Here is a 12,291-nt window from a genome sequence, read left to right on the forward strand (position 1 = left end):
CAGATATTTAATTTCTAATTACATAAATGTTTCATGTCAACATGTACACAACACACATATTTTCCTAGGACATGTTCAACTTATTAGAAAGTAAACAAAGTAATTTATAGGGAGAGAATCAACATTAAATATAAGCAACAAAAAAGAAATAGGATGGAATGGAGTAAAGTAGAAAATCAAGTGGATTTTTACATATAATCATTTATACACACTTATCCCAAAATTTCACGGTTTGAAGGCACTTTCTTTCCTCGGGGTATTTGTTTTTTTTTTATTTTTAATTATTTCAAAAACATTATTCCCTTCCACTAAAATAATTCAGTTTTTAAATATTGGCATGCACGATGATTATTTTAGATTTTGCTTTGCTTAAACTATGATATATCAAACATTGATATATTAAAAAAATATATTTCACAGGAGATGAAGACTATTTCTACACAAATATGAATGATATTGACATATTTTAAGAATTCTTTGCTTTCAGAAAATGAGAAACTTACTGAGAGCAAAAATAGGAGATACTGCCTTACCTAACTGAATAACCCATTGTAGAATAAGATTCAAGACCTTGCCAGCCCAGACGTTTGAACAGTGATGATAATTACCCACAATATATTGCCTCCACTTTTTTCACTATTATGGTAATAAAATATCTACATATAATAAAATATGTAGATAGTATATAAAATAAAATATTCACAGCCGCTGATTGATACATTTTTCCAAAGAGAGAGCTTATGATCCCAATTACGTTCAGTAAAATTCATTAAACTCAATTGACTCTTACTGGTCTTGTTTGGGCTACATTTATAAATCTGGAACTAATCACCAGATTCAGGAGGATGCAGTGGGTACTGTGACAGAGACAGATACAAAGTCCAATGAAGAAAGTGCGACATCTTTAAAAGTAAACTAATCTTTGTGATACTGGGAAAAGAGCATAGATAATTTTTCCTTATTTCTCTCACTAGGTACAATTGAAAACTTAGGACATAACATACGTGACAAACACAAGAAGACTATGAAAGAGGCAGAGAAGAAATAGACCAGCTAAGGATCTTAAGATCCCAAAGGAAAACACAGTGATGAGTTTCCAAGTTTTCTTTTCAAACTCATATGTCTCAGTATCAATATCAAAGAGCTAAAAACCTAGAAACATCAGTGAGTGCAAATAAAACACACCAAGGAAGACCTACTCCAGCCAAAATACCATTTAAAAGGTTTGTCTAGGAGAACAGAAATCTTTGGCATAACTACTCTATGCCAGCTAAATGTCACCATAAAAATTAAAAAAAAAAACCTGAGTAGACAGGGTAGACATACATCATATAAAATTATAATTATGAGTCCTACTCACTTAGCAATATTGAGGTCATATCTTGCATGGTGTCAGAGTGTCAGTTTTAGGGAGCCTAGACTTCAACCCCATTCAGTAGTAATGGCATATCTCTCCTCATTCCTGTCAAGATGCCTGCAATGAAGATGTAATAGGTAATCTAAACCTCACCCAGCAATTATAAGCAGGCCCTCCTTCCCCCAAAATAAGATTTAAATAAGATCCAGAATCTTATAACATAGCATGCAAAATGTGCATGTTTCAATGTTAAAAAATCACTTGTTAAATCAAGAAGTTCCCAGACTGAGAAAAGACGATCAACAGAGGGCAACACTGAGATGATGCAACATGAGAATTATTTAATAAGGATTTTATTCAGACATTATGAAAATGCCTCAATTAATAATTGCAAACATGTCTGAAACAATAAAAGAACAGAATGTCTGAACAAAAATATAGAAATTGTTAACAAAGAATTACAAGGTCTAAAAAGATAATGAATGGAAATCCTAGAAATAAAAAAATAAAATAATCAATGAATGGACCCAACAGAGTGGATTTCTATCCTCTATTATTTTTAATAGAAATAAACTTGAAACTGAACTTGAGAATAAGACTATAGAAATATAGTCTTACCATACAAACAATAGGGAGAAAATGGACTAACATAGCCTCAAGGTCATGTCACATTATAATTTTTTTGTGTGATCAGAATTCTAGGAGAATCTAAGAAAGAGAATGCACCTAACATAGCATTTAAAGAAATAATGACCAAAATTTTTACAGCTTTCACACACACACACACACACACACACACACACACACACGACTTCGTCATTAATCTAAAGATTTTAGAAGTTAAGCAAATCTCAAAAAGGATCAATCTGTAGCACAAACTAATACATATCATAGTTAGGTTTTTGAGAACTAAGGATACAATTTCAAAAACAGAGAGAAATAATGCTTTACCTATAAGAGAGAAATTCCAATTTTAGTAGATATCTCATCAGAAAACTGAAGGCCAGTGACAAAACATCTCTGAGCAGACTGTTAAAAAGAACTGGCAACTCAAAGAACAGTTCCTATAAAAATATCATTCAGGAATGAAATGAAAATAGAGATATTTCCTTTAGGAAAACTGAAGAACTTCATTGTCATCAGATCAACCTTAAAATTATGGTTAAAGAAAGTTCTCTACACAGAAAGGAAAGACTAAAAGAAGGAATATTAAGACATCAGGAAGAAATAAGAGGAAAACATGGGTAAGTAAATATAAGTAAATAGACTCTCTTTTATCTTGCATTTTCTCACTTATGCTTGAGAAGTGGAAGAAAATATTTCACTACTTTACATGGTCAGTATTCCTATATGAAGGGCTACTTAGGGCAACTGTACAGTAAATGAGGCCAAAAGGATGTAAAGGAGAGGAGGTTTCCATACATCAAATGAACTGGTACAATGAGTGTAATTTATACACATCATCAAGTGTAATTGACACACTTGGTGCTTCACATACTTGGCGAAGCAATTTTAGATATAATATTAAAAAAAAATGACCAAATACCTAACAAGAAGCATGCAAACACAAATAAAAACCCATCAATGCAAACAAAAGTACTGGCTCCAATGACAGACTTCGCCTTCTAAATATTCATGACAAGATTCCCCCCAAAAAAGTAAAACATAATCCCAATCCCAGCACAGTTGTCCTCTAACAGCTGCCCACTCATATACCTTTCTAGTGTGGGTATATTCTTTTTCTGTTTAAAATCTTCACTTTTTTCATTAAAAAATTTCTCTTTTTTAAAAAAAGCTCTATATAAAATAGTAAATCTGGCATCATTAAAATAATGATCTGCTGTTCTGAGAAAAGCTACATTAAGGGGATGAAAATATAAACTTGCAAAATTATTTGTAAAACTTACCTCACAAAGGACTCATACGTAGAAACAATATGATTGAAAGTATATACAAAAAAAACTAATAATAAATAATGTGAAAAAAAAAATTGAACAAGCAGGGACCAGTAGTTAGCGTAATGGCTATGTCGCTGGACCCCCACGTAGCTGACTGTGGTTCGAGTCCCAGACCTGGTGGCTTAAACTCACGCCGGGTGCGTATGCGTGCGTGCCCAAGATCCCAAGAGGAAAATGGAAGAGAAGGGATTGTGGTGTGGCCATCCTCCCGGGGGGGTGATTTCTCGTTTTCTGTCTGTCTCTTCTCTGTCTTTCTGGCTAGTGAATGCGCCCTATAGCAAAAACCTCTGCAAAAAATTAAAAAAAAAAATTCAACAAGCCAATAATCTAATTATAAGAGGGGTAAAAGACATGGAGAGATATTTCACAGAAAAAAATACACAGATGGGAAATAAGTACATAGATGTTCAACGTTACTAGCCATCAGGAGAATGCAATGAAAATCATGACCACACATTGCTACCCACTGTAGAACAGGTAAAATAAAAAACAGCAACAATCCCAATGCTGGTAAGGATGTAGAGAAACCGAATTGCTCGTGTATGAAGTTGAGAATGAAAAATGGTACTGACTATTCGAGAATTACCTATTTTGACAGATTTTAAAAATTAAACGTGCGTTTACGACATGATTATGTGATTGTACTCTTGCTCATATAACTCAAAAGAAATAAAAATTTGTCTTTATAAAAATGATCACATGGTTTTTTAAAGCATCATTTTTTTAAGTATTTGCCATAAGTTATATGAATGAGAGAGAGAGAGAGAGAGAGTGGGGAAAAGTGAAAAATCACCCCACTCCAAGAGGGATGGCCAAACCACAATACTTTCTCCTCCATCCTCCTCCTGGGATTTTTGGCACCCACCCACACACGCCCAATGTGATTTTTAAGCTGCCAGGTCCAGGACTTGAACTGCGGTCGGACATCTGGGAATCCAGCACCTTAACTACCGCACTACCTGCTGGCCCTGCAGCATCATCTTAACAGCTCTAAATAAACTTCCTTCAATAGATGAGTGGCTAAATAAACTGTGGTACATCCATACCATGAGATGTTATTCAGCATTAAAAAAAACTGCTGTAACTGGAATTATCTGGATAAAAAAAGTCCTGTGTCAAGGGATATATGCTACATGATTCCATTTAAATAGCATTCTCGAGATGACAAAATTACAGAGAATGAAAACATTTAGTGGTTGGTAGAGATTAGAGATAGTCTAGGCAGAAAGGAGTGGATATAAGAGGGAGATTTGTGGTTATGGGATAATTTGTGATTTCTGATTATGATGTGGTTACACAGAGCTATACTTCTGATAATATAACATTAAAATATTAATGTACATTGAACAAATATCAAACTCTTGGTTTGGATATTGCAGTACAGTAATGTAAAGCGTAACCATTGGGGGAGCTAGGTGAAGGGTACACAGGAGCCCTTTGTGTTATCTGCAAAACTATCCTATCAAACTATAATTATTTCAAAATAAATTAAAAATATTATGAAATAAAAGAGAAAACTGAAAGTCAGGTGAGATTGCTTCTACATAAAGGGAAGAAAGATGATGGACAGGGAAAACATACCTCTACCAAAGGGCAAAGTTAAATTAATGAGTAGTTGATTTCTACCTATATTCAATTTCAAAGGGAATGCCATGGATTGATAAAATTCAAAACTAAAAAAAGATAAAATGACCTTTATTTTTGCTTTCCTCAGACTAGAAAAGCAACTGATCAAACAAATCATCATACCTATTGGTATTATAATTATGCTTTTCACTATTGTTGCTCTTACTTCAGATTTAAACTCCTCTTTACAAAATTAAATTGGAAAGGGAGAGATGCTGCTTAGAAATCTCTACATGCATCCTGCTAATATCATTGAGGACAGTTTGCCCTTTCTGTATTACAATTCAACTTGCTGCTATTTTTGTTCCTTGTTTTTCTGCCAAATGAAATGTCATGATGTCAGTCACTAAATAATTACTTCGTTTAGGCTTAATGAAATATGTCATAACCTAATTTGCAATATTGTAATATGTTTGGAGGATAAAATGCTGTTTATGCATTTTTAAAACTAAAAAATAAGAAGTGTACGTTAAATTGTATTACCAAATTATTAGCAAGTTTTGTATATGGGGAATTTAAATTTTTATCAGAATTTATAAGCTTTTGGACAATACAGTGATATCAACTTCTATTTTCAGAAATGACTAATAAAATGCAAAAAGGTAATAAATCTTTGTTTATAATAGATAATGTTTTCATTATATAAATATATCTAAATAAATGCAGACTTTTCCTCAACTGAGCAATCTTATTAAACTGGTCTCTGATCAGTTCATAATGACATTATTTTAAAGATAGTTTACATGAATTCTTAACCACCAACCACTTAATTATTAAAAATAGATTAAGAAACTTAAATACAAAAACTTTTCAAGAGGATTTGGTAAAATTTTAGCTATGGTCAGAATGAATTTTGTAAAGGCTCACATTATTCAAGCTTATCAGACCCTTACATTGTCAAGGTTCACAATTAAATGATGTCACAGTCTCTTCCAAGTGGGCTGACTTCTGCCTGATTATGGCTTTGGGAGTAAGGTACTAGAAATGGGTATCTATTAAGTTTTATTGATGATTCATAAAAGCTTATAATAACCAGCTGGATCCTGTAAACTGCACGGTAGGTGTTCAACTATATGTACCATCAACTCTGTAAACAATACGTATACTTTCATTTCAGGCTAAGTAGCAGAAATCATTATCTAAAAATGTACCACCTTATTGCTTCAAGCCAGTTACAAGGGGCACAGGCACCGAGGAAACAGTATACCATTACTTTTGAGTCTTTCAAAAAGAATAGGTTTGTTTTAAAAGACAAGGCAGTCTAAATATATTCTCCATTTACATTTCTTTTCTGCTCATATAAATGAGGACTTGCTACCTTCCCAGAAAAGTTATAGTATTATAATGAATGAGTGGAAGAATCGTTTCTTTTTTTAAGTTGTACAGGCATTCATGTAAGATCTAATAGAATGTAAGTTCAAAAAAAAAAAAAAACCAAGCTCTAAGTTAAAATTTTTGGACATTGTAAAATCATGACTCTCATTAAATATTAAATGCACATGTATCAAAGATTTCATTTAACTCATTGACTAATGAGGGAATCAGTAATATGGTATAATCTATTGGAATCATAATTTGACTTGGAGTTATTTGTATTCTCTATTGAACAGTGTTCAGTTGTCTTAAACAGAAATCATTTGTATTATCAGTTTTATACAATTTAATTTATATAACAATGTCAAAGACAAAATCCCTTCTCTATTCTCTTGAGATTTTGGACACACATGCACATAGGCCAGGTTTTGTCACCAGGTCTGGGACTTGAACCACAGTCAACTAGGTAGGAATCCAGTGATATAACCATTTTATCCTCTACTGATCCCTGCAATACACATTTTAATCTAAACAAACTTCACTTTCAAGTAAAAAGCATTATATTTTTCCTAGACAAAGCAAGTACCTTGAGTTTTCTCAATTTTATCTTCCTCTACCTTATTACTGCCATTCATATAATTTGTTTCCATTATTGGTTTGATCACATAATTATCTGTGAGATCAACTGAAAGTTAAAAATGTTTTATTTTTATCTTCTACTTTTGTGTGTGCTTTTTCTTTTTTTTAATATTTATTTCCATTTGTTATTATTATTATTATTGTTAATCTGATTAGAGGAAGAGAAAGAGAAGGGGAATGTGGAAAAGCAAGCTCCCAGATGCAGGACTCAAACCACCATCAGCCATGTGGGAATCCAATGCTTTTAACCAGTGTACCACCTCCTGGCCCATGTGTGCTTTTTCTATCATTATATAGGTTTATATATTTTTCTTCTCTCTGAAGAACTTATTTCAGAGTTTTAGAGTAGCTGTACTGACAATACATTCTCTGAATTTATGTCTGCCTAAGAAATACTTTCTTCTTCAGTTTTAGTCACTGTATACAAAATTCTGAGTAGGTGATTTTTCACTTTCAATATTTCAAGTATTTTACTACACAATCTCTTTGCTCAAATCTTTTTGGTAGAATAGTCTAACACAAAACATATTTTTTTCCTCTATAAGTATAGTGCTTATTCATCCTCTGGTTTCTTTTAAGACTTTCTCTTTATTTTATGCAGTTTAAATATGAGGGACAGAAATGTAGATTTTTAAAATTTTATATAAATATATATTTAAATATAAATGTATAACCTCATTGATATATTTTTTGATGTCTGTCACTAATTTTGGAAAATCCCCAGCTATTATTACTTGAAATATTTTTCTGCTCCTTCTTTCTTTTATATTTATCTAGTATTCCCACTATGTATGTTATAATTTTTATACTTCTGCATTTTAAAAATATCTTATTTTTTTTCTACTTTTCTCTTTGCATTTGAGTTTGGAAAGTTTTTATTTTTGTGTCTTCCAATTCAGTGAATGTTTCTTTCATACATTCAGTTTACTGATGAGCCCCTAAAAGACATTATTTATTACTGTTACAGTTTTATTGATTTCTCATATTTCCTTTGAATTACTTTCTAGAGTTTCCATCTCTCTATTTAAATCACTTTTATGTTCACTTTTTTCTTTTACAGAGGCTTGTAAGTTGAATCGTGTCCCCCTCAAAAAGGCAGGCTACAACTTTAAACCCTGGTAACTGAACATAGAACTTAGGTGGAAGTAGGGCCTTTGTGGATGTGATTTGCTAAGCTGAGTTCATAATGGAATAGAATGGACTCCTAATTTAATATATTTGGCATTCTTACACTAGTCAGACACAGAGATATGAACACAGAGAGAACATCACGTGAAGATAGGAGTGATGCTGACATAAGCTACAGAATAGAAGACAGAGGAGAGTCTCAGAAAAGATCGTTCCCTAGTGTCTTCAAAGACACTGAGGACACTTTGCTCTTCCACTGTAACTTCCAGAACTGTTCGACAATACATTTTCATAATTGAAGTAACTAAGTTTGTAGTATTTTGTCACAGCCATCCTAGCCAACTAATAGATTGTTAGATTCATTTTTTCCATTCTTTTTATTTTTTCTGGGTTTGTCACACTAGATTTCCAAATATTTTCAAATATAGGGCTATACTATTTTTATTGATTTTAAATTAATTAATACACAGCCAGAGAATATATTATAAAGGAATTTTTCTATGTAAATTTTGATGAAAATTTTTTGATCCATAATGTTCAATTTCCAGTAACTATTCCAAAATAGTTTAGAAATAATTTGTGTTCTGCCACATCTTATCTACATTAACTGCATTAATGTTTTAATCACGTTAATAGTGTTCCACATTTTTCAAACTTTTTTCTGCATATTTTATGTTACTCGAAAATGTGTGTTAGTATTTTCTTTAATAATTTGTGAATTTCCTTACTTTTCACTTTAATTCTAAAAAAAGGTTTATTTTATTATTACATGCAAATTGTCATATGTCCCTGATGTCTTTTATTCAGTGAAACTTTATGAGTTGTTATCCTGTTACTTTGTACTTTTTTCTTAAAAACTACTTACATTGCCATTAACAAAGAATCTAGCTTGCTTTGCGTTCTATCCATTTAACTTTTCCCTCTCTGTATATTTCATGTAAATTCTGTTTCTTTGAATTAATCCATAATTATTTTTCTATTTATTTTCACTTCTTCATATTTCAATTGGAGGTTTTAGTCCAGTTACGCTTAACATAATCACTGACATATTTGCTTTAAAATATACTATTTTATCATTTTTTTTTGTTTGTTAGACAGGACCCTCTTTTAGCTACTTAAATTTGCCTGTGTTACTCATCGTATCGCTTTATCTCTCTATGAATTAACACTGGATATATCAAGTTATTTTCATTCTCTAAGTATCTCTGACTTGACCTTTTATCATATCTCTTCTACTTCTAGCTAAATAAATTTTTCTATCTGAAAGACCTAGTGTAATTATACTGGACTGACCTGAATTACTCAAGAAAATCTCTCTATTTTAAGATAACTTCTTGGTAACTTTGATTACAACTGCAGTCTCATTATCATATAATGTGACCCATTCACAGGTTAGAGATATTAGAGTGTAGATATATTTGACTGGACGTTCGATCCACAAGTAATACTGCAACAATACTACAAAGGGTGCACTGGAGCCACGTAATTGGACAACTCCGATCTGTAACAGAGAGCATTATTAATTAATGACCCTACATGCTGTCCTTTTGAATCCATTTCAAATTTATTCTATATCAATGCTTTTTGAAGTCTGTCATGACCTATGGGATGTAGAAATTTTAAAATGAGAAACTTTGGCTTGAGAACTCCCTGTTGGCCTAGTCAATACTTTCTTGGAACTGCAGAAATCTGAGGCCCTTATCAATTCTTATCCCTTTCTTCTATGCATCATAAGCCTGAAACATTGTCTGATGATTATCCCTGTCTTCCCTAGATCCCTCCATTTTACTTTCTAGAGGTAGTCTCAACAAGTATCTTTCATGTTTAGTCTTATCTTGGTATTTGCTGCTCAAAAAACTAACACTTCAAGTTTTTCTTTTTTTTTTTTTTATAGGTTTTTGCTATTGGCGCGTGTGCTCGCCAGAAAGACAGAAAGATAGAAAGCGAGAAATCACGCCCCAGGGAGGATGGCCATGCTGCAATCCCTTGTCCTCCATTCCCCTCTCGGGATGTTGGGCACACACGCACACGCGCCCGGCGTGAGTTTTAAGCCACCGGGTCCAGGACGCGAACCACGGTCGACTACGTGGGCGTCCAGCGACACAGCCATTACGCTAACTACTGGTCCCACTAACAATTCAGTTTTGATTGAGGCTGCAGTTAAATACATTAAGTCCTCACCATTTGTCTTTTGCTAGTTTTCCTAGGCCTTAGTTTGAGGAAGTTCAGATTTGAATGCATTATTCAAAAAGGACTCATTTGTATAGAATTCCCTGAGTCCTTGCACGTTTGAAACTGTTTATATCATTGACACTTGATAGGTATTTTCAGTGATTAAAAAGACTTCATATCCCATGTGTTCTCTGATTTTTTCTTAAATTCTGTTTTTATAATTTCCCTTAATATAATTTTAAAAATTTCTTTTTAAAAAGAATTATTTATTTAATTTTATTTAATATTATTATTATTTTTTTAATTTGACCAGAGAGATATGGGTGAGGGGGGAAGTGAGAAACCAAGCTGCCAGGTCTGGGACTCAAACCGTGTGGTCAGCCATGTGGCAGTCCAGCCCCTTAACCACCATGCCTGCTACTGGCCCCAGTTTAAACAAATTCTAATGGGTTTCATTCTCCTCTAATTCTGCAGCCTTACGACTTGACTTTCTTTTCCAAATTCTTCTTCTTTTTATGTTTTTGATCTGTAGGCATGAAATATTTTTTGTTTAGTTTTGTTTTGTTTTCCCTTAAAATCTGATAGATTTATTAAAATTATTTCCCTGTGATCACCACAGAAAGTACGAGTACTTAGTGGGACATTTCAATAGATAGATAGATTCAGTAGATAACGTCTTCCTTTTTTCCAGAGTATTTTCTTGAATTAAAATTTTATATATGACTTCTGTTTTATTGTTTTGCTTGGTGTCTTCAGAGGCTTTTACTTTAAACATATTTTTGCTGTCTTCCAGTCTCATCATTTTCTCTTATACTCTGTTTAGCTCTTCCTCTTATTTTTATTTAATTGGTTGTATTCTCGCTTTTCATAGATCTCATTAAATTGTTTCTATTCAAATGTATTCCTTTCTAGGAATCTTATGACTGTATTTTCATTTATAATATAATTATGCTTTTTTCTTTTATTTCTTTCAAAAGTCCATCAACTCACTTTTCTTCCTTTCGTTTATTCTCCTTTTAGTTTTTGAATCAATCTATTTAATTTTTTAATATTGATTTAATTTGAAGAGTAGTGTGATACCTTTTCTCTGTCTCTGTTATGGGAGGAGTGTGTTATCTAAATTACTCTTTTTCTTTTATCTGTTTTTCTCTTTTTATCTTATTTTTTCTGTTTAATTGACAGAGGATATGTGTGTTCATCAGAGTCAAAGACTGGAGACATCTCTATCCAGACAGGAGGAGGGGGAAAGCACCCTCCCTAATGATGCATGGTCATGCTACAATTCTTTCTCCTCCATTTCTCCATCCTGTCAGGATTGGGGGCACACACAACCATGCACCCAAAATGTTTCTCAAGCCATAAGGGCTGGGATTCAAACCACTATTGGCAATGTGGGATCCAGCTTTCCTTAACTGCTAGACTATGGGGCAGATCCTATTTTTAACTTATGACTGTGATTTATATTTTTCATTCCAATGGATAGACTATTTCAAATAGATTAGTTTCTAGTTCAATGGGACCAGCAGTTAGCATAATGGCTATGTCGTTGGACTCCCATGTAGTCAATTGCGTTTTGAGTCCTGGACCCCGTGGCTTAAACTCACGCTGGGCGCGTGTGCGTGTGTGCCCAAGATCCTGAGAGGAGAATGGAGGTGAACGACTGAGGCATGGCCATCCCCCCTGGGGAAGGTGATTTCTCGCTTTCTGTCTCTCTGTCTCTCTCTGTCTGTTGGCGAGTGCATGCGCCCTATAGCAAATCCTTCCAAAAAAAAAGTTTCTAGTTTAAGACACTCTTCTCTTTGTAGAATTTGATAGTTTTTTATAAAAAAAATTGTTTTTACTTATTTATCTTTTAAGTTGTAAGATGTGATAGGTGAAGGGAAGTATATAGTTGAATTATTTTATTTTATTTCGTAGGAAAGACTCTTTAATTTTCCTCCTTTATTACCCATTTGTAGTGTAGCTTTCAAATGCTATCTTTCCCGTATCACTAACCTTTTTCCGCCCAAGTCCTACCTTTCCAAGATTGCCTTCTTATACTACTTATACTAAACACTATGCAGTACTGTTTCTTTTCAAATCTTCACTCAAGTGCTC

Source organism: Tupaia chinensis, unplaced genomic scaffold (assembly GCF_000334495.1).
Source record: "Tupaia chinensis unplaced genomic scaffold, TupChi_1.0 Scaffold000498_1, whole genome shotgun sequence".
Lineage (NCBI taxonomy): Eukaryota > Metazoa > Chordata > Mammalia > Scandentia > Tupaiidae > Tupaia > Tupaia belangeri.